We start from the raw sequence: 24,202 nt of genomic DNA, 5'->3' as shown, positions 1-24,202 counted from the left end.
TCTGGTGTCAAGGATATAAATCCTAAAGTGTTCTTGATACAGAATACTCCATAGGAATTAAAGTTCAAAATATCACATCTACAATGTCTACAAACCTCCATCGCAATCCTGGCCTGATCAGATGGACCGATCTCCTCATCACCCTGCTATCTATGTTGGTTACTTCAATCCCCATCACACCATGTGGGGCAATTCCTCTAACAACCGCGATGGTAATAATCTAGCTAACTGGATGGATACATATAACTTGTATTTGAATTATGATGCCAAGCAGGATGGCACTCTTTACTCAGCCAGATGGAACAGAACCTACACTCCAGATCTGTGCATGGTCACTGAAGACTCCAAAGACCACCTCTTCCATCAACCAGAACCATCCTTAACAGCTTCCCTAATAGTCAATATCGTCCTACATTAACAGAGATAGGAATATCAATCCCAGTCATTAGCGGAACCCCAATTGTTAGATGGAATCTCTGCTGGTCCAACTGGACTGCATTTCAGAAACAAATCGAGCAAACCATTAGAGCAATTCCACACTCTCCTATTTGCTATCCTACATCTGTTGAAGTACTCAAATCTGTAGCAAAAGCCTCTATCCCTAGAGGCTACAAAAAGCAATATATCCCATGTTGGAGTAGAAAAAGCGAGGAACTCCTAGCGTAATATGAGGAAACTGAAGATCTATCTATTGCTAAGGAGCTTATATCAACCCTGGATAAAAACAGAAAGGAAAGATGGATCAAAACTCTCAATGAATTAAATTTCGTCACATCTAGTTGGAGAAGCTGGTCACTTCTGAGAAAACTAGGTGGAGCAGAGCCAACGACAAGATTCATCGCAGAAAAATTGCTGTACAAGCTTCCATCAGATCCTGAAGACGGAACCCGAGCTTTATGAACTCGTACACCCAGAATATCGGAAAGAGGTACAAATAGCCTTAAAACTTACCAAGAATGATGATAAAGCTGCAGGAGTGGATGGACTCCCTGAGTTCCTAAAACATCTTGGTCAACATTGTCAAACATAGCTGGCTGCCCTTTTCTCAGAAATCATCACGACTACCAAAGCTGTGGTGGGAAGCCAAAATAATTGCCATGCCCAAACCATGGAAAAATCCAAATGATGTGAAAAACCTACGACCTATCTCCTCGCTTTGCACAAACTTTAAGCTCTTTGAAAGAATTCTCCTTAAAATAATTTTATCACTCATCGAAAGAGCACTCCCGACTGAACAAGCTGGCTTCAGGCCAGGAAGAAGCTGCTCTGACCAGTGGCCCTGACAACTCAAATTGAAGCAGGCTTTCAGAAGAAACTTAAATCTGGAGCCACTTTCATTGACCTAACATCTGCTTATGACACTGTCTGGATCAGGGGGCCTCCTCCTAAAACTAGGATATATTATAAAGTGTAAAAAAACTTTACAACTTTTTGAATCTATTCTCTCCAACAGAAAGATCCGGGTCCATATTGGGGGAAAAAAGAGCAGGCCCAGATTCCTTCACAACAGTCTTCCTGAGGGCTCTGTGTTAACCCCTATATTTTTTAACATCTACGTGTATGATCTACCTCATACTAGATCAAGAAAGTATATGTATGCCGATTACCTAGCGATCTTACATCAGTCCACCTCCTTTACCAACCTAGAATCAACCTTGAATACAGACGTGAACACCTTGGAAGAGTACTTCAAGCAGTGAGGCCAACTTCAGGCCAAAACGAACGAAAATAGTGTCCTTGGTATTTCACCTGTACAATGTAGAGGCGAATCGACAACTCAACCTTTCTTTCTGTGCAAAAATGTTAGAACACGAGTCTCAGCCAAAATTCCTTGGAGTGAGCCTGGATAGAAGCCTAAACTATAAAAGGCACATCATCAACCTCTCCAATAAAATTAAAACCAGAAATAATATACTTTCAAGGCTTGCTGTAACAACCTAGGGTTGTGGTGCAGAAGTCCTAAGGTCGTCTGCACTAGCCCTTGCATTCTCTGCAGCAGAATGTTGTGCCTCTGTTTGGGAAAGAAGTACACACACACTAACATTATAGACACCCAGCTATAGTCTATCATGCTCATAATTATTGGGACAGTGAGAAGCACCCCTCTCTCTCCTTGCTACCTGTTCTATCTAACATTGCTTTCGCAAACATACGGAGAAGACAAGCCTCGATTAAGGAATTTAATAAAGCAATGAGCAACCCACTCCTGCCCCTATACCAGACTCTCATAAACCCATCTTATTTTCGCCTCAAACCTAGAAAGCCTCTCTGGTCCATGGACGAACTCTCTTCAGCTGCACTGCCATCAATATTTGACATATGGAGAGAATACTGGTCCAACGATTTCCCAACAAGCTTCCTGGTAGAAGATCCCTGTGCTCTGCAGCCTGATTTTGATCTTCCTAGGAAGATTTCGTCACCAATAAACAGGATCAGAACTAGTCAGGGAAGATGTGGCTACCTTCTACATAAATGGGGGCTGTCAGATCACCCTTATTGTGATTGTTCTCCCGTGGCTCAGACGATTACTCATATTGTGAACGAGTGCCCAAGGCGCCAATTTCACGGTGGTGGTGGCTTACAGGACATCCACAAGGTGACGGATGAGGCCTTGAATTGGCTTTCCAGCCTGGACCTTGATCTTTAGTTTGTATTGTGGTGGCTGTGGTTATGGAGTAAACAGAAGATCACGGTCCCATCTCACCACGAAGACGTAATTCTTGTAGTCACTCTCGTAGTCCTCGTAATAGTATCAGCAGAGCTCCTCCTCATGTTAGAAGATGATGATACAATGCGAAATGGGCCTCCTCTAATGGATCAAGTTTTCTCATACAAGACACAACTGCTCTCCAATTAAACCTCGGATACAGCTGCATTTATGTTGTGAAGTGTTGTTAGAACATGCAGTCTTGTCATCCATGTTGCATCAGGACGATAATTGTCCCGGGCTTGATTATGACAAGTTACTTTTGCTTTATTAAAAAAAAAATGTAAAATCATTTACTTTGGCACGATTAGATGTCCAATATCGTATTATATTGGTGGGATTATGCTAGAAAAAACTGGTGATGATAGGAATCTTGGAGTGTTAGTAGATAGAAAGTTGAAGTTCAGGAGATATGTACCAAAGATTGCAAATACAACTCAAGTGATACATGAAACGAACGTTCACATGTAAAGAAAAGGATATCATTTTGCCTTTACAAGGTCTTGATAAGACCTCTCTTGGATTATTGTGTTGAGGGCTGGTGTCCTGGTTTCCATTGTGATTCCGATATATTGGAGAGAGTGTGTAAAGGAGAGTGTTAAAAATGATATCAGGATTGTGGAATACTGATTATGAAGACAGATTGAGAATTTGTAAACTGCAGACACTAGCAAACAGAAGAACGAGTGGTGAAATGATTGATACTTACAAACGTCTGAAAGGGTCATACAGGATTTCAATTGCTAGAATCCTTCAATTTAGGGAGGGTGGGAAAAGGACAAGAGGGCATCCTTGGAAGCAGAGAATGAAGAGCCCACTAAGAATGGGTGAGGGCTAGGTTTGAAATGGATTGCAATTGCATGTGAGTGCAAGCAGAGTGAATGAATTCAAGAATAAGTATGACTTGTAAACTTCAATGAATAAATTAAGGTGTTGTTACCATGTTCACCATATTTAAGGATATTTATTATGCTTAGAAATTTGTAATGAAGTTAACAATTAATTAGAAAAGTAACGAAATTTTTAAGATCTTATACATGACATAGAAGCAGTAAAAATGTTAGAATTAATCAACGGTCTAATTAAAATTAAATATTACGATATATTTCAATCAATGCAATGTGTGTGTTTATTTCATGCTGTTTACATGATGGAATGAAAATAAATAAATAAAACGAACAGAAAATCCTTTACTGCTACCTTGTCCTCATTTACGGTAAATGACTTGTGGAATTCCAATTTGACATAACAAAAAAGCATCACCCTGAATTATGTACATAACAATATTCAAGTGACTGTGGAAATACATAGCATCATACTGAAGTGATACCTTTTCACAATGAAAATTGAGCTATTGTTTTGTATAATAATAAGATATATAGGGTATATCTTATTATTATAATTTGTCACGGTGTTAAGAATCTGCTGGGTGACTATTGTACCTTTTAAAAACTCCCCAATAAGAGAAGAAATACTCAATCAGTCACTAACACAATCATGCATTCATCATGTCAACATACGGGTTCCCATCCAAACTTATAAATCAGTAATTAACGTCAAAATCGGCGATCACTACTTTGTCTCAGCGTCGTTTCATCACGCCACTTTCTCCTTCCACAGCAAAACCCTACAAACTCCATCATATTGAACAGCATTGTCGATAACCCTATAAAAAATACAGAGTGTAATTGCCTACTCAAAATAAAAAACGAACCCATAACTTTAAATGAGAACTTCCAAGTAATGTTCACAGAAATATACAAAAAACGAACAAAGCCTACACAAACGAAGCGACAAACAGACAATAAACCACGGATAAATGACATTATAAATATTATTATTGTTAAAGAAAATCTATGGAAAAAACTAAATCACCGAGAAATACTCATTTACAAACATTATACCAAAAAAAAAAAAAAAAAAGAAAAGAAAGAAAGAAAGAAAAGAAATCTACTAATAACAAAAATTCGCAGGGCACAAAGACACTACTACTTTCAAAAATTTATGGAATATGATTCCAATATGAAGCTACACATGTGCTACACGTACACAAAACTAAAAGCTACACAAACATCTGCTACACATAACGAATTACTAACTCCAAAATAGAAAACTTCAGCACAAGATTTTATTGCAAAAAACTTGTCAGGATATATACCAAGAGGAACTAGCAGACTCATTCAATCAAGTCTTCACTAACAATATCACACAACTTAAAAAAAGATAATATACCAACGATTAACAAAAAACTAACAACACAAAGTCAACAGGAAACTGAGTATTTTCCATCGGTAACAAAATCGGAACTGAAAGAAGCCCTCTTACAGCTAAAATCTAAACCCACTCAAGGAATACACAAAATAAGAATCATGGACCTTTTACCGCACTTTGAACAAATAAATCAAATATGTTTGAAATTCTAGAACATAATATTCGACACCTAGCATTATTCCAGAACAACTAAAAACTGCGATAATTACGAAAATTTACAAAGATGACAAAATGAAAACCAATGCGGATTTCAGAAAACAAAAAACACCATCACTTTATTAGAAGACATCGCTTACGCAATAAACAAAGCCCTCGAAGAAAACAAGTACGCTTGTTTATACTGCTTGACTTAACCAAAACGTTTGATACACTTGAACATGACATACTGTTGACCAAACTATACTCATTCCAAACTATACTCATTCGGAATAAGAGTAACACTGCATACATTGTACGGGACCTATCTTTCAAACAGAGCATCTACCATCTACTCTATTCAACATATACATTAACGACGTTCATAACGTGCCCACAAAATGTCAAATACTGTGTGTGTATCAGTAGGCACATGACACCGCGCTACTAGGAGGTCACAAAGACATCAGCACGGCTCTCTTCAATACACAACAATACCTAAATGAAATCACAACACACTTCTACCAAAATTCAATTGTAATCAACATCAAACACAGATGTTAATTTTACATAATCCAAGAATCATGTACCCCCTAACTACTATCGCCTCCCTGCAACAAAAATACCTGACAATGTCCCAAAATCAAACCCGTAATACATGCAAAATACTTGCGCTTTTACATAGATTGCCACTGAAAATGGACAAAAAGCATATAGAATACCTACATACCAAGCTGCTTTATCGCAGCAAAACCCTTCCAAGTAAAAGACATTATTCCACCTAACATAAAAAAAAAACTCCTATATGACGGTATTTTCTTATCTCTACTCAGGTAAGGTATAAAAGTCTACGCAAAATCATCACATAGACACCTAACAAAATTAGAAACATTACATAGAAAAATTGTTTCAACGGTGATTTGGAGGCCTTATAAAGAAAAGACAATACCCGACCCGCTTATGGCGATACACAAAATCCTAAGCATTAACAATCTGAAACACTACATTATGTTAGTAAGAAATTATTTCAAAAACATCTATCGCATAACACAACCCCACAACAACTCTTTACATCTCTAGACCCTTCAACATTTCATACGGTTCTTATTTGACATTACATCTGATACCCTCAATAACCTACCAAGAAATTTAAAGCACAGACAACTAGAGAACATTAAAACACGAAGTCTGGAAAATATACCAACACAGTTAAAATAGCATTAACTCTTATATATGTACTTCACAAATCACCAACATGCAAAGCTTATATCCCATCCTTAAACAGTACCAAACAATATAAATAATGAAGGATAATCCCAATCTCTTCATAAAAGAGATTGGGATTATAAGTAGCCCTAGCATCTAGGTGGTGGGATTAGCCAAATCAACTAATCCTCATAATCATAGACTGCAAATTATTATAATGTATATGTGAAATGATGTAAAATAATAAATGATGATACTGATATGAAAAAAATAGTTATGTGTAATAAATTTCAAAGAAAAATTATTAGAAAGAAATTAAGATACTCTAAACTGTGTACAGAATTTTGTATAGATTAGAAAATATAATATGTCCTAATTGTACATGTGTAAATTCTCTATTATATATGGTAAAAATGTAAAAAAAAAAACTGAAATAATCATTATTGTTATTACTATAATAACAGATATTGTAAACAATTATTATTATTATAATTATTTATAAATATTATGTACGTGTAAGAATCTGTTATGCACAAATGTGTTCATGTAATGTATCATAAATATTATGTACAGATAATAAAGATAATAAAGACCCCATGGGGAAAAATTTTTACTTGACATCAACAGGGAGTCCATCAACTCATCGTGAGAGGAGACTCTACTCTACTTCGCTAAATACATCTCACCCTGTCCACTACTACTCAATTCTCCAACTACAAAACTGCTACCATCAACGCATCTGCCGCTATCAACACAACCAAAAGTATGTTTCTCTGTAAATTGCTTGTATTCCGAAGACCTATTTTTTCTGTGCAAGGGACGAAAAAATCCGTGTTTTAGGGAGATAATAACCATGCTACCTCTGTATGAGATCGACTAACTCACATTCCGTTGTAATAGTCCATAAGATTCGAACGCAATTCTTTTCCAATCGAAGGACGCAATGTTACGCTGTTCTTCCAATTGCGCTACAGCGGCACAAATATGCAACACGACATCATTCTGATCACTAACTAGGTAACTGAAAACGGCATATATATAAACCCTGAAGGATATTCAAAAATCCCCACACCCAACCCATAGAAACTAAATATCTCGCTATCCGATATCCATCCTCCTAAACACAATCAGCTGATCCTAAAATAGCATCACACAAGTGAAAATAACCAGTTATCTCGGATTTCACTTCGATGCCGATCAAAGTTGGAATCAGTATGCAAATTATCCACACAAAAAAAACCTAGAATAATAGCAAGCAAAGTATATTGATTAAAAGACACTTTTCCAACACACATAAAAATACTAACTAGAAAGCATTATGTGAAAAAATTTTGAAATTCGCAATTATATCTCACACATTCTGTGCAGATTACAAACGTCAGATTACAATTTTAGCAAAAAGAAAATGGTAAAATGATATTCTGGGAACAAAGAGAACAACCCACACTTATACGAACAGCAAGAACAAACCACAAAATATTTAATGTGACTATGCCACTACACAGTCGTGCTAAATCATTACTTCAGTCCAACGTACAGAGTAACCAGAACAACATACCAGAACAACATATCAGTGAACAAAACCCAACCGAAGTCTCTATATATCTGACATGATCAACAAACTGCCATTCGACAACAGAAACCTAAGAACCTAGACAGAGCTGAAACAGGCGATATGTAGATATTATAAAAAAAAAAAAAAAAAAATCAGCTAACGCTTTTTATTCGCTTACAGAGAGCAGGTGGAGGTGCCCATATTATTATATTCCAACCCCCCCCCCCCGAGTTCTGGGCTGGTAAGCTGGAGACAAAAATAGTGACATAAAAGCGTTTCAAATTTCCGCTTATCTTTATATGACATACATTATACATGACACCTTGAAGGAGTTCAATTACCCATCTAGAGAGGCTTATACTCTACTCCATTCGGCTACACACATCCAACCGTCTCTCCTACTCAGTGGCGCACTCAGGATTTTACCTTAGGTGGGGGGGGGGGCGAGTTGAGCAGACGATTTGCGAATACACACTACGCTTCGAATACGACCTATGACTGAGCATCAGCAATGATCGCTAATTCATAAGTAGAACAGAAATAGAAGACACGACACAACATAAATTAAAAAATTAATTTTAATTAGGAAAAGATTTTTGGAAAATTTTCTAGTGTTTTTTCCTTTTCTTTGAGGGGGTGCCCGGGCCCCTTGGCTCCCTCTCTGGGTGCGCCACTGCTCCTACTACTTTATCGTCATACATACAGTTTTTGCACAGGTCTTTCCGCTTTTATATGCAATGAATGAAGTTATATTGTATCACTTATTTTGCGATTATGCAACCGATTCTTTAAATAACATAAATTTATTTGGAATAATATTTTGAAATAACCCACACCTTTCAATTAAAAATGCAACAGGCGATTTTTTTTTAAAGGCTCAATTCTATGATATTAATCAATTCTTAATGAGCGAGATAGCGCGGTTTCAAGTTATGCAGGGAAAATGACGTAGAACTTGTGGATGTGTAGAATGAGTTTGATGGACAAGAAGGATGGTATACATTTGAATGGATATAGTATTCACAGTCTGGTAAAAGTGTTGTTGAATGAAGTGAAAACGAATGTGCAAAATCGGAGAAACAACAGCTTTTGTGTGAGTGGGGGGGGGGGGTGCAGCTGTTGAATGAGTACACAGGGACCAGTTTACTCGCTCAACTTCCACTTAACAGGCAGTTAAGTGGAAGAATGTGTTAAAACTGCCGAAGTAAATTAGTATCACTGGTAATACGTCAGAATGGGATAGTTATTATAAAGCGTAAGGACAGCAGTGGGTCAGAGGGGGTTATTACACTTTACATACACTAATCGCAAGTGTATCAACGAAGAGTAGGTTCATCCTGCCCAAACGTCATTGGCATTATTGAGACATGGCTGATAGATGATATAGTTAGTGGTACAGAATGTGAAGGGTGTAGTGTATACGGGGAGGATAGAGAGAAAATAAAAGAATATTGATGATATCCAATGTTGAAGGAGATTTTGGTCATCCTGGCCATAGGTATTATTGTAAATCATTGTTATTAGTTATGAGTATTATTGTCTCATTATTGTTGTATTATTGCATGTTTAAAGTCAGGAAAATAAATCAAGTGATGAATACCGTTATAAAGCTGGAGTTACAAAAAAAAAAAAAAAATGTGGAGGGGAATTCAAGAAGAAAGGTACCCAGCATGCACGCACAGGATAGAAAGGTACCAATTTGGTAAAAAAAAAAAAAAAAAAAAGGCAAAAGCAGAGAATTAAAGGAAATTAGCCGTGCAGGCCAGTGATATTCCCAAAGCGTTCTTTCGGTATATGTTTCAAGTAAAACGACGAGTGTTCGTGGAAGATTGATTTTAATGAATGTTTGTGGTAGAAATATTACTGAATCAGGCGAAATAGAATTACTAAGTGAACATTTTGCATCCAGGTGGAGATATTGCAGTAAAGAGGGTAATGACTTATATGGAAACAAGAGAGGTAATGGCTTATATGGAAACTGGGGTAAATGACCTGCAGGTGCATAGCATATTACAGAACCTTGATGTGAATACAGCTATTGGATCATATGGTATACCAGCTCCAGTTTTACGTGAAGGTGCAAGGGAATTGTTGGTGCTTTTGACCATATTATTTAATGTAAGTCACTGCCTTGGGTTAGTCCCAAGAGGGTGGAAGAGAGAGAAAATAGATAGGGGAAATAGTCTCCCTTGCATAAAGAAGGCTCCAAGACTGATATAGCAAATTACCAACCAATCAGCATATGAGGAGTTGTTGTCAAGGTAGAGCAAGAGGAATGGATAGACGGAAATGGGAAACTGTATGGGACAGCATGGTTTTATGAAGTTAGTATTTCTTGCTAACCAGGTGTTTGCTCGTTTCGTATATATATATATATATATATATATATATATATATATATATATATATATATATATATTCATATGTGTATTCATATGCATGAATATATATTATAAAATATATTATTTATTCAATCTGGGTTGCTTGGCCGAGTTATCTTATCCGCTTTCCAACCAACAGGTCGCGGTTTCGATTCCCTCAATAGGCATGAATGTTTGTGATTGTCTTTAGGTGGAAGATGAATTTCATCGTTCGGTGTGAGATCACCTCACCGCTTATTGGAGCCTGCAGCGGCTTGTAAAGCGCCTTGTTTGGTCTCTAGAGCAGGATTGCCGGACTATATGTAAAAATAAATTTAAAAAATTACTGTGTGTGTGTGTGTGTGTGTGTGTGTGTGTGTGTGTGTGTGTGTGTGTGTGTGTGTGTGTGTGTGTGTGTGTGTGTGTGTGTGTTATATAATTGATAAAAATGGAACAAACCCTTAACCCATTTACTGTACAAATGTACCATAGGCTTACTAATAACGATTCGTGGTGGGAAGCTCACACAAAAAATGTCATCTATACATGAGAATACAAGATGAAAATAAGCAATATTTCGACTCTAGAAACGGTCTTAACTCGCTCTTAAAGGGTGCTTCTGATTTCCCATTTCTGAGCTGTCTGTTAAGAGAGTTAAAGATTTTTGATGTCTGGAATGTCAAATGGCGCTTAGCACAGTATCCTTTTCCTGAGGCACAGATGTGAGTAATGTATTTTCTGTATGGAATTTCTTCTTGTCCGATCTTCATGCGTTTCTTGAAAAAAATAATTCAATAGCCCAAGAACCCTTGAAGTAACAATTTTGGATGTTCTCATTCTACGCCAACCAAATGATAGTCCACAGTTTTTAACATACAGAAAACCAATTCATACTAATAAATGTAATAATTCTAACTCACGTCACCACCTTTGTCAGAAATATGCTGAAATCAAATCCTCAGTCGACAGAGCTCACAGAATATGTTCTATAGATTCTCCTGTAAACAAAGAAATGTCCATTATCAAAACTATCGCCATGTCTAATGGCTATGATGCAAAAACTATCGAAAACATAATCAATAATTATGGCCTGTTGGCCTAACCCTCCCGAAGAGAAAATTTCCAGAATTTATGTTCAATACGTAAAGGGACGTTTGAGAAAATAGCAAGATTACTTCGACAGATTAATGCTTAAGTCTCTTTTCGTCCATATCCTCCTGTTTATTATCACGGAGTTTACAGAATCCGCTGCTCTCGCGGCTTATGTTATTATGGTCGTTCTGCACAAATTCGTCTTGAAGAACACCAAGAATACATTTCACTTAAAGAACTCAACAAATCCGGTTTAGCAAGCCACGCATTCATTATCTACAAAACACAGGATTCATTGGAACAAATGTTACATTCTTCTGGAAAGACCGTACAAGGAAAGCTGCGAAGCACACATTTACAACCGAAGCCTGAACAAAAAGGATTGCCTAAATCTTTTTAAATTTTGGAAAGTTATTTTGACGAATACTCACCAATCATGTGTTCCTTAATTTTTTGTTTATATTTAAAAATAATTTAATAACTAAATTATTTTATTGGTATTTATTTCGGATAACTATATTCAGATAAAGCTATTCACATTTCACGCGGTTTCGTGTGTGTGTGTGTGTGTGTGTGTGTTTTCCAATAATGATGTTGACAATGGCTATGAAACTGAGCTGAAAATTTCACAAATATAGACATTAAAATTAAATGTAAGTGTTTCTGATAATAATATTCTATGACAAATTTTTCATCTTACTTCTCTATTAAAAAAAAAGAAGAAAAAAGAAAAGAGCCCTGTGTATATATACAGGATCTTTCAAGAGGAATAGTAAATATTTCGGTAGGTGATTGTATCGATTATTCCGAGTAAAAAAGTTCATATAAAGATGTGTTCCAATTGCCAATGGATGCGGAGATACAGCTGTTTGAAAATGACACGTCAAAAGCTATTACGTATGAGAGGATTTAAATTACGATACAGTACTTATTTTTGGAACTGTTGATTCTTTGAATGATACAAAACAGAAATAATTGACAAATACTGTAATTTATAGTTCATGATAAACGTTTGAAATTCCGCCGCCAATCTCAATGCACTTTGCATGTAATATAAATAGTAAGTGTTGTTCTTCTGAGGTCGTCTTGACGTTCTTTTATGAGGGCAGCATTATCCACATTGCGAGCGATCAATTCGTCTTTGATATTTACCTTTTCTTTGTATATTTAGTTTTATTTTTTTTAATCCATCCAAAAGCAAGTACCTAAGGGAATGAGGTCTGGAGACCTAGGTGGCAATGAACGGGTCCATTATGCGGCCGATCCATCATACAGCGAAAGTTCGATTTAGACATTGCGTCACCTGACAGCTATAATGTGCAGGGGCTGCGTTGCGTTGAAAGAACATACTAATCCTGATTCAGAGAACTGTGTGCTGGTCACCTGATCTACAGAGATGCTGCGCGCGCATCACAGTGTACGTGCGGTTTCAAGCAGCTGTATATCAGCATCCATTGACAATTGGACACGTGTTCATATGAACCTTTTTACTCAGAATAATCGATACTAAGTATACAAGTATACAAGTATACATTCATAAGCTTTTGGATGTACGAAGATTATTTGCTTATGGAGTTTGATATAATGATTTAAACTTTGATATCTAACGATTGTGTTCTAAGGATATTAAAAACCATAATATGAAAAAATAAAAGAGAATAATAATAAGTATGACGATGAAGAAGGAAACATCTCACGCATAAAGAATATAAAAGAAACAAAAACAGAATACATTTTCAAATTATTTAAATAGTTTAAAAAGGAAACAAGAATCAGTAGTCCGTGATCATGGTGTGATCGAAAGAGATCAAAGTAATATTAAAGGTTTGTTTACCATGGGGCGAGGGAAAAATACTTCGATTATTTATCTTTCTGAATCGTATTATATAACACAAAACTTTTAAATTAAATTATAATTACTCTATATTTTTCAAACTGCAACACAGAAAAAATTTAACCGATTATCAGAGAAATCGAAGTTTGAACTACTTTTGAAAGAAAAGTAGTTCAAAATCCTCAGCATTTCATATTACCAGAATTATAAAAGATAAGGTGATATCGAAGATAAGTTGCATTCTTGGACGTATATTCGCTGTTTATGGCAAACAGTTAAATATCATCTCAAATGTTGATGCACCGAAAAATGTGTTTAAAAAAGCTTGCAAAATATCTGTGTAAGATTCAAGCTTGGCTAAATAGACTGAGCTCGTTGAAATCATTCAAAAACGGTAAAGGGTTTTATACTACAGCGAGAGTTCTTTAAAATATTGAATGATAACAAATAGTAATGCTTTGACAGCTCAAGAAAGAGATTGAAAGAATGAAAATACCTCGATTGAAATTAGTATCTGAAAAGAAATTGAAGTGATTTTCAACTTGAAAATATAAATAAAATAAAAACTAACTGCTAGCGTTTTTTTATTCCCAAAGGAGTAAAGGGAAGAGACCGTGTCTGCTCTGTCTAACTTTCAGAGACAGAGGGGCAGTCACTCTGCACCCTTGGCAAATGAGGGACGCCTGCCCCAAGCTATGACTGATTTTAAACGGCATCCGGTGAAGGGAGTACTTTACACAACGACTAGCATCTCATGGTCACTAACCGTAACACTCTACATTTTTGTATGAAATAGCGTGAGTTCTATGGTCGAATTTCTTGAATTTGCAGAATGTAAAATCTGTGTTTCCTTGATTTTGAGAGAGAGAGGGAGAGAGCCAGTTCAGACTCAAGATTATCAATACAGCTGTGATGAACTATCAGGGATCAGTGACAAGCTTCAGCACAAATGTCACATAAACTCCAGGAAAAGGTAAAAGCTCATATTAATAATAATTATTCCAATTAATATACGTGATAGATAACCAACCCTAAATCGCAGTAGCACACTCACCTTAAATGATTCATTTCACCAAATTAATATTAATAAAATAAAAAAAAAGAACAAGAAGAATCGTCGCATTCTTAAGTTGTAGTTACCAAATAACAAAGAGCTTACTAAAAAAAAAAAATTCAAAAGGCTTCAGTTCGGTGAGACAATCAAGTATATGAATCAAGTGGATAGTATTAGATCCAGCATTATTTCAAAGCCGAATGTAGAAAGTACGAAAATATTTTGAAATTTTTTAGAAAGTACAAAAATAATTTGACCAGATGGCTTATGGGAATGCACTTGGTAACATTGACAAGTTGCCCTAGCACGGACCACTTAGAAGACATGCGCGCACGTTCATATAAACAAAGATTTTTATTAAATCATTAATTAACCGATGTTTGATAACGTTATTAAAAGACCATTATTAAATCGGTCTAATTTCAAGAAGTCCGATTGTGTCACCCCTTTCCCCATTATTGGAAATAGTGCTCCTCAACCCTACTCATTATCATGATCGTCATCATCAAATTCCTGACATTTATCCTTAATGGGTGTACAGGATATGATAGTACTATATGAAATATTTACATCATTACTAACTTCCTATATAAATTTTCGTCCAAATCAATTTCCTCCTGTCAAGGCTCCAAGATTGTCAGATCTTATATTTCTATCTTCTAAGGCACTTTGTACCGTATCAATCCACCTATATTTTGATCTTACTCTGGGTCGTTTTCCTGCCAACCTGGCAGAAAACCCTTGTTTTGCTAATCTTTCCTCGCCCATTCTGTTTAAGTGACCATACCACCTGAGATTAGCTCTGCTAACTCAGGTGGTATGGTCACTTTCTGGATGCTAACAATGTTAAATTCTTTCCTAATATCCTCATTTTTAATATGATGTTGCCATTAATGCTATCTGTTCAATCTTTCTCAGGACTCTCATCTCTGTGGTCTCTAGTCTTTGGTTTTTTTTTTTTTCTAACCCAACTCTCAGATCCTTAAGTTAAACTTGGTTTGAATACTGACTAATTTCTCTCTTATTCCATACAAATGTATTTATTTGGCTTCCTACCATACCAACTTTGTTGATCCTGTTGTCTATTTCATTATTTAATTTACCATCTTCATTAAAAATTGTGCTTAAGTAGCTGAAATGGTTTACTTGTTCTATAGGTTCTCCATTCAAAATGCAGTTGATATTTCCAATGCTTCTACCTATTTTCATTTCTTTGTCTTGTTATTGCTGACCTTCATACCATATCTATTACAACAGTTATTCAATTTAGTCAGGGAATCTTGCAGACTTGTAGTGGATTTATTTAGAAGTATGACATCATCTGCATAAAGCAAAGAGCTGATATTTACATCTCCAATTAAGATATCAGATTTCATACCACTTTCCTTCATAATGTGATCCATATAGATAATGAATAACAGGAGGATAATGTACATCATTGTCTGACATCAGATTTAACACAATCCATCTTCCTGTACTTCCTTCAATTCTAACTGCTGACAAACCACTGAAATAAAGACTAAGTATTGCTTGATATAATTCCCACTGACACCATACAACTGTAGCGTTTTGAATAGCTTGTCTCTTGGTACCTTGTGACATGCTTTTCCAGATCCACAAAACTTAAAATCTTTGTTACATTCCCATGATTTCTCAACTTGTGATAAAGTGAAAATCTGAACCTGACAACCTCTATTTGGCCCGAATCCGCTTGTTCTTCACCAAGCTTCCATTCCACAATCCTTCTCTTACCAGGAACATTCATATTTCTTGCATATATCTTACCAGGAACACTCAGTATTGATATACCTCTGTAATTCTCACATTGTTTTATTTCCATTTTTATATATGGGTACCATGTGAGCTCTACTCCAATCACCCGGAATTCTTCCCTCTGTCCAGAGGGAAGAATTCCGGGTGGTTGGAGTAGAGTGATTGGGGCCTTGTGAACTATACAGAGCAGCCACTGTAAGAATTTAATACCTCCATACTTGAGCATTTCTGATCGAAAATCATCTACTCCAGCTGCATTCCCACCCTTCAGGCCTTTGATGGATTTTTCTAATTCAAATATGGATATGTATTCCTGGTTGCATGCTTAGTCAGTGTTTTTTTTATCACTGTGCTATCACTGCTAGTCTCATTTAGCAATTTTTTCAAAAACAAAATTACTCCATACTTCAAGGATATCTTTTACTCCAGTTTTCATATCACCTTTATCAGCTCTAATTCCTTTTACAGCACTCTGACAATGTCTGACAATCATTTCCTACTCTGCTATTTAGATCACCAACAAGGACCAACGTTTCATTTTTCATTGTGTCAGTTGCTTTCTCTAAAGCCTCAAAAAATTCCTCCACTTCTATCTTAGTAGAACCTTCTGTGGGACCATAGGCACAAATAAATTTCATTGTCCAGTTGCCCATTCTTATATTTGTCCACATCATCACTCTATTTGAAATTGCCTGCCATTCAAGAAGATTAGCCTCGCATTTAGTGTTGAATGATATGGCTGCTCCTTCTTTTCCTTGATTGTCATCGTCTGAATATAACATTTTGTATTTATTGCTTAGACAGATCTCACCAGTTTTTGCCGTTTTTCTTTCAGTCACCCCTATTATATCGATCTGGTACTTATCCAATTCCTTAGCTAGCTCCATTGCTTTGCCATTCAGGCTTCTTATGTTGATAGTTCCGATCTTGAACTCTGATGAGATTGAGTTGGGGTGTGTTTTAGGGTTTGTTCTAGTAGCTGACTTTTCGCTATTTGCCCTGGTTCCCTGGCAAAAACAACGGGGGCCTTGTTTAACCGGACGACGCCCCAGCGGGCATGAAATTCTGTCATGTTGTACCATCATTTTTATCTTGGTTTAAGCCAATAAGAATACAATTTGGTCAGCTAAATCCCAAATTGCCAGCCCATTCCTCGTTCGTCCAGTATCCAGGTAGATACCCAACAGGGTGCACCACGAGAAGGTGAGGATTGGACATTAGGTCAGAAGCTCTGGTCGGTTCTCCACATTCCTTTAAAGGCTATGTGGAGGACTCCTATTAGTTATACAGCTTTGACCCTTAAGCACCCCTGCTCATGATTAATATTAATTTTTCAAAAATATTTGTAAAAGAAGAAAAAAGCTTCTGATACTGTTTTCTTTTACAAATCGTGGATTGAATTTAGTTTCCGTTTTTTTTTCTTTTCTTTTTTTCAATCAGTTAACAATCAAAAACAAGGAGTCTGTTTGCCAAGATCTTACATAGCAAATGTAAAAAGAAAATTAACAAGATAAGAGCAACTCTGATCTCCACTCAAGTACTCACAGTACAAACATAATTTCAGTCTCTCTCCAAGAAGAATTGATAAAATAAAACAAATAATTGAATTTTATTTAAAATCTTCTCTTTCAGACTTCTTTTTCCAATGGTTCCATTTCTTTATGGCGTTAAGTTTTATTTTTTAAATATATTTTTAAAAATACTCGTATCATTTGCACTCATCTTATATAATTAAGAAGTTCAATATCTTGTATCATATGCAAATTACACGAACAAAAATTACATTTTTTGTCTCAGAACAGGATTCCGTAGTACAATATTAATGCTTGTTGAAATTCTCTTTGATGAGGATAATCTTGAAATAATTTTATGATCAGCATAAAACAATTAGTTATCTGTTGCCGCATCAAACCCCTACAGTGTGTTATCATATCTCGGCTTATTTAACAAAAAAAAAAAAAAAAAAAAAAAATATTTTGCATGAATTACTGAATGAAGGATTAATTTTAGGAACAATAGTTGACCAGCCTTTTTTTTTTTTTGTCACAAATCGTTTACTGATACGATCCTGATTGTTCATTCCTCTTTGATAACATTTTGCACATCGAAGAAAAAACAAGAATAAAAAAGATATATTATATAAGATTAATGAAATCTTAAACAAATTAATGTTCTTAAACCGTTCACATGACACACATAAGAAATCAAAGGCTTGTCACAGATGGGCACTGCACTGTACTACACCACCCCACTTATACACTGCTTCATCCATCCTCTGCACACTATCCATTTCAATGGATAGTGTGCAGAGCGTGTGTGTGTGTGACAGTGTCAAAAAGTTATTGTCATTGGTTACTTATTTGAATTTCTAAATATACTGAAACGTCTTGGGCGCCAAACTATGTAGAGCTGTGTTATAACAGAGAGAAGATTTCATTTATGGTCATTGACCTCACTTAGAATCGGTATAATCATTAATCCGCTTTAACGGTCAGCTTACAGCCTCAAATACTTCAGGCGACACAAAGTTTGTGCTCTGAAGTATTTTCAGTACTGGGGCAACCCGTATATAGAAGTTAATGACTTCACATCACTTGCCTTACGAGCTTTGCCTCCCACCCTGGAAAATTTTCTGTGGATGCTCATGCTAAGGCAAGTGATATGAAGTCATTAGCTTCTATATACGAGTTGCGCAGTCCTGACTAGTATTCAGGACTGCTTTATAGGACATATTTGCTTCAGGCGCAAACTGTTTGCTTACACTTGGATAAGGGATTAAACCAAGTATATAATTTCTTGGTATCTTTAATTTACAATATTATCTTTGATTTTCAAGTTTATTATGCAACAGTTCATATACAAAGAGGAGAGCTGCCGTAGCTCATTCGGTAATGATGATGATCATGATGATGCTCTTTGGTTGGAAACACCAAATTTGAATCCCGTCTAGCATGTCTCATATTTAGGCTGGCAGGGTTTTTCCAGTTTTTTTGTTTGAAAACTGGTCAGACAAAATATTCCGATGAGCATCAGATTAACGACCTAAAAATTGAGGGTATGCAGAGTAAGATATTTGGCTTGACATAGTCAGGGGCTTGCCCCGAAGAAAAAATTAATCAAGAAAGGTGTTGCTTTGAATTACGGTCGAAATAAATAATGCTCTGAGGCTATGTACTGCACGTATGCTTGTTATGTTATGTTATGTTATGTTATTAGTTATGTTAATTAATCTAAGAGTGTATTCTTCTGCCGGTTTGCCTATTTCGCAAAATGAAAACCTCAAGTTTCCCGGAGAAGAAAAATAGGTTTTCTTCTCGGGGAAAAATCTCTTTCTTTATGAGATCAGTTAACCCACCTTCAGTTGAAAACGCTCGCTAAAGATTTTTCGAATTCCAGATGAGATTCGAACCCACATCTTTAAAACTGCCAGGCATGGTAGTCACTGCTGAGTACGAAGTCTCGTATTCAACGAGGTAACTGCGCAATGTCTGCTGTAACTTTCTAATATTTATTTTTTCTGTTGTAATTTTAAATTGTTTTAGAACGTCGCAAATATTGTTTATATCGTGTTTATTATTTTATTGATTTAATGGCGCATCCATAAGAGGTTATAAATACAACTAGGGTGGAATCGTGTCGACAATATTGAGTTAGATGGAACCTGTATGATTCACCATGTCAAATGTAATCTTAATGTTTACTAATCCCATTCTAAATGTAACGGCCAATTTGACGAAAATAACAGAGGTTACACTCAGATTGTACCTGATACGCAGCGGGTGAATAAAGAGGAGATTGTTTGTCCTTAGTGAATAAAAAAAAAAAAAATAAACAGATCTGTAAGGAAACGGAACCCTTCGCTAAACGGCTGCAGTAGTGATTGATCGCGCATGTGTATGACTAGCCATAAATACTTACAACTCGAACAGCGCATAAACCTTTAATCTATCAGTAAATCATTTATAGCTTTAGGCACAGAAACCACATATAAAAAGTGCATATAGCAGCACTCAATGTTCGAAATGTCCCCCTTTTGCCTTCTCGCATGCCTTAAGTCTTTGAGGAAACATATCGATGTCTGCACGCACAACATCCATGGAAATGCTGCCGCTGCTCTTCTGTCCAAATTCAACTACAGGCTGTCGATACTGGAATGTCGTTTCTTGCAAGCTACTCTCTCTCTCTCAAGCTCTGACCCCAATTTGAAGTCCAACGGATTCAGATCGGTACTTTCAGACGGCCAATCATGTAGTGATATATGATCGGGCACATTCGCCTCCAACCACTATTGTGTGGTTCTCACTTTTGTGTGCAGAGGCTGTCCTGTTGGAGGATCCACTGCTTACCACGAAACATAGTGTTGTTCAGGGGCCATACCACAGGTCCCAGTTCGGTGTCTTGACTTTGAAGTGAATTCTTCATACTTTTTAATTTTTCTTCTTTCAGTTTACCCTCAAAGCGTGAATATTGTTCTTTGTTCTTTGGCGAAACTAATTTCGTTACAAATAATGCACACAAATTTGATCTTTGTTTCAGTGCAGAAGTAATTTAATTCACATTTTCCTTGAAAATTTTCTCCCCCTCATTAGCAATTTTCTTTTTTCTTTTCTTTCTTTTTTTTTTTTTTTTTTGTTGTCCTAGAAAGCGACATTGTCTGGCTGAATAAATATATTATTAATAACAATTTTTATTAAAAATGCATTTATATAATTACTTACATTATTAAAACTAAATTTATTCATGTTGGCGCACTGACCTGTGCTTCGGAGATAGCTGATTTGACAGTAGCAGGCAATTATAAACTCGCGTAGCCTGGATTCACATGTGCGCGTCACGTAAACAGCTAGCAGTTGTTTACGTGACTCGCACTACCCACAGCGTGCTATAAATTAATATTGCATTTATGCACTTGATCAATATAATCCCATTAAAAGTCTTTCCAACACCCTATCCTTATGTTGTCCTCTACAGATATCGGGGAATATGAAAAGCATTCTTCTTCACCCAGCTAGCCAGTATATATATATATATATATATATATATATCGGGGAATATGAAAAGCATTCTTCTTCACCCATCTAGCCAGTATATATATATATATATATATATATATATATATATACAGGGTGTTCGGGATAAATTTGACATATTATAATTAATTATATTTTTCCGTAAGTTACATGTATTAACACACACTTCTCTTCATTTAAAAGTTTGGACCCTTCTTCATTCATATACAAGATGTCAGAAAGGATGGATAGCTGGAACCCACCTGAATCATGGAAGAGAATAACTTGTATCATGATGATTCGTGCCCGCCATCAAAATAAGGATATTACGACTGCTGCCCAATGCTCCCTGAATACAGTAAAAACAATCAGGCATGAACTAGAGACTTGCAATGGTGACTACGAGGATGTAGCAAGAAGAAAGATCCCTAGCAGACGATCTGATTGCGTTCGTACAGCAGAATTCCTCGCAAATCTGCAGGAACAGGTGTTGAAGAACCCTGGCATTGGAATTCGGGCTTTGTTCGTGGAGTTGCTAACTGTAGTCAAGCCCTGGATAACAAGGGTAGCCAATGGTAGGCCGTATGTATGGCAGCAGGATTCGGCCCCTTGCCACACCTCTGGGAAAAGTCAAAAATGGTTGTCTGAAAATTTCTACGACTTCACCAGTCCAAATGTTTGGCCTCCAAACTCCCCAGACCTTAACCCCATGGTTTATTTTGTATGGGGCGCAGTTGAAAAAGACACCAATCGCACTTCCAGTAATACAAAAGCCCAGTTAATGGATAAAATTAAAACAGTTTTTGCGGCCCTTCCCAGGGAGACTGTAGCATCAGCTTGTTCGAGGTTCCGAAGCAGAATTGAAGCTGTGATCGATGCTAATGGTGGTTATTTTGAGTAAATCTTGTTGATAGTATTGTAATTAACTCTGCCTGTAATGTTTTTTTGTCAATTCATTAAATTTAATAGATACAAAAAAGATTTTCTTTTTCCTTACGAAACTGTCAAATTTATCCCGAACACCCTGTATATATATATCGGGGAATATGAAAAGCATTCTTCTTCACCCATCTAGCCAGTATATATATATATATATATATATATCGGGGAATATGAAAAGCATTCTTCTTCACCCATCTAGCCAGTATATATATATACTGGCTAGATGGGTGAAGAAGAATGCTTTTCATATTCCCCGATATCTGTAGAGGACAACATAAGGATAGGGTGTTGGAAAGACTTTTAATAGGATTATATTGATCAAGTGCATAAATGCAATATTAATTTATAGCACGCTGTGGGTAGTATATATATATATATATATATATATATATATATATATATATATATATATATATATATATATATATATATATATATATATATATATATATATATATATAATTTACGATTGATCAGCACCGGATCTAACATTGAAATTGCGATATAAATTTTTATTATTGCAATTATATTATAGCAGGTTGTTGCATCCATATTGTAACTATCAATGGTGTACGAAAACGAATAAATCGAAATTTTGAATCGATATTTCTGTTTTATTATATAAAGCAACCACCTATTTTTTTTTTTTTTTTGTATCTTTCTTTAAGGCACCGCAGGCCGCCAGTTTGACACCCTCCCGCTGTACGGCTAGACAACTTTCTCTATTAATAAACACGCGAATGTTGGCTGCGCACAGCACCACTGACTGGGTTCGCACAATTCGATGGGCAACGCGCGGGGTGGGGGGTTAAAGTTGTAACAGTATTTATAGCATGGCGGTGTACAAAGGATGATGAAATGAATTCTTCTATAATTTTGCAGAACTAGGAAATGACAAAGAGATCTCTAGACGTTTCGAGGAAGAGCCACTGTTTTTTTTCTTTGCCTATCCTATAGTAAATTTAATCTAAGAGTAAAGATTATCAACTCTTTTGAAGAAAGTTGATAATTCAGATTATAAATGAGGCTATTTGGCTAGAGAGAGAGAGAGAGAGAGAGAGAGAGAGAGAGAGAGAGAGAGAGAGAGAGAGAGAGAAACATCGTCGATGTAGGTAACATTGATGGTTAAGACTATAATTGAAAAGAAGGCAAGATGGTTTCTGAGCAACAGTTTGAACGGAGAGGAGAAAATTAAAGACTCCATTGCACTGTGTCTTTGTTCTGTTTTTAGCTTTCAGCTAAAATACCCAAAATATTTCGCAAGGCGGAATACATCATTAGGAAGAAAGTCTGGAGATAAAACACAAAAGTCTGCAAAGGGTATGTTGGTACACAGAAAATAATATCAAATGTTCGTCAAATCGATAGCTTCTGTAGAGTAACGTCTTTAATATTGTTTTACGTTGCATTAATCACCAAGATGAAACACGAACTTCGGTCGTGCGAACTAGCTTCACGATGTCTAATGCAATGCCATTTATCCTCCAGAACGAAAGGTGTAGCGAAGGTTGCTCACTTTCCTTCTGCTGGTAGTGAATATCAAGAAGGAAGTTCTGGGATATTCGTGGCAAAACCAAATGCTCTCCATGTTATGAAGGGCGTACTTCCTATACATCGAGAGAAAGCTCAGATCCAAGGTTGTTGCTTGAGGCAGAAGCACAACTTAAGCAAAAAATAAATAAGTAAAATAAAATAATAATAAATAAATAAAAATTGAATAAAACGTACCAACCGACTCTATAAATAATCAATGAAGAGTCATAATGTTTATATTGCATAACAGAATTTGGAGTGAATAAAATGTATGATTATATTCGTATAATATAGATTAATCATGCCTATTATTATAGATATGCATCGTTGTATGTGTTTACGGGTTCCTCCAGTTGTGCGATAATTATAGTTGGTGCCGTATAAAAACGAGACAGGTTAAATCAGTGAACTGAAATTTTTGAACATTTTTCTCTCCGGCACAGCTGAATCGGTTTAAATTCTGTAAGATCTGTTTCGTTGTGTTTCAAGTGTTGAATTTTAGTGTAAACTATGAGTGCTGCACTTTTAAAATGTTACGAGACCAACAAATTCAAGTAATACTCATATTTTCTTTTAACTGGTAAGAGGTAATTCATAATTTTTTTTTCTTCACTTTCGTTGAATTTTTTTATCTATTTTACAAGGATCCATTCAAAATATACAAATTTCTAATTAAAAAACGAAAATTAGATGACAGTCAGTTGCGACGGATTTCGTCTTTATTTGAAACA

This window comes from Typopeltis vanoorti, chromosome 8 (genome assembly GCF_054136105.1).
Source record: "Typopeltis vanoorti isolate ZY-2024b chromosome 8, IOZ_Tvanoo_1.0, whole genome shotgun sequence".
Classification (NCBI taxonomy): domain Eukaryota; kingdom Metazoa; phylum Arthropoda; class Arachnida; order Uropygi; family Thelyphonidae; genus Typopeltis; species Typopeltis vanoorti.
Note: the sequence above shows the minus strand (reverse complement) of the source record.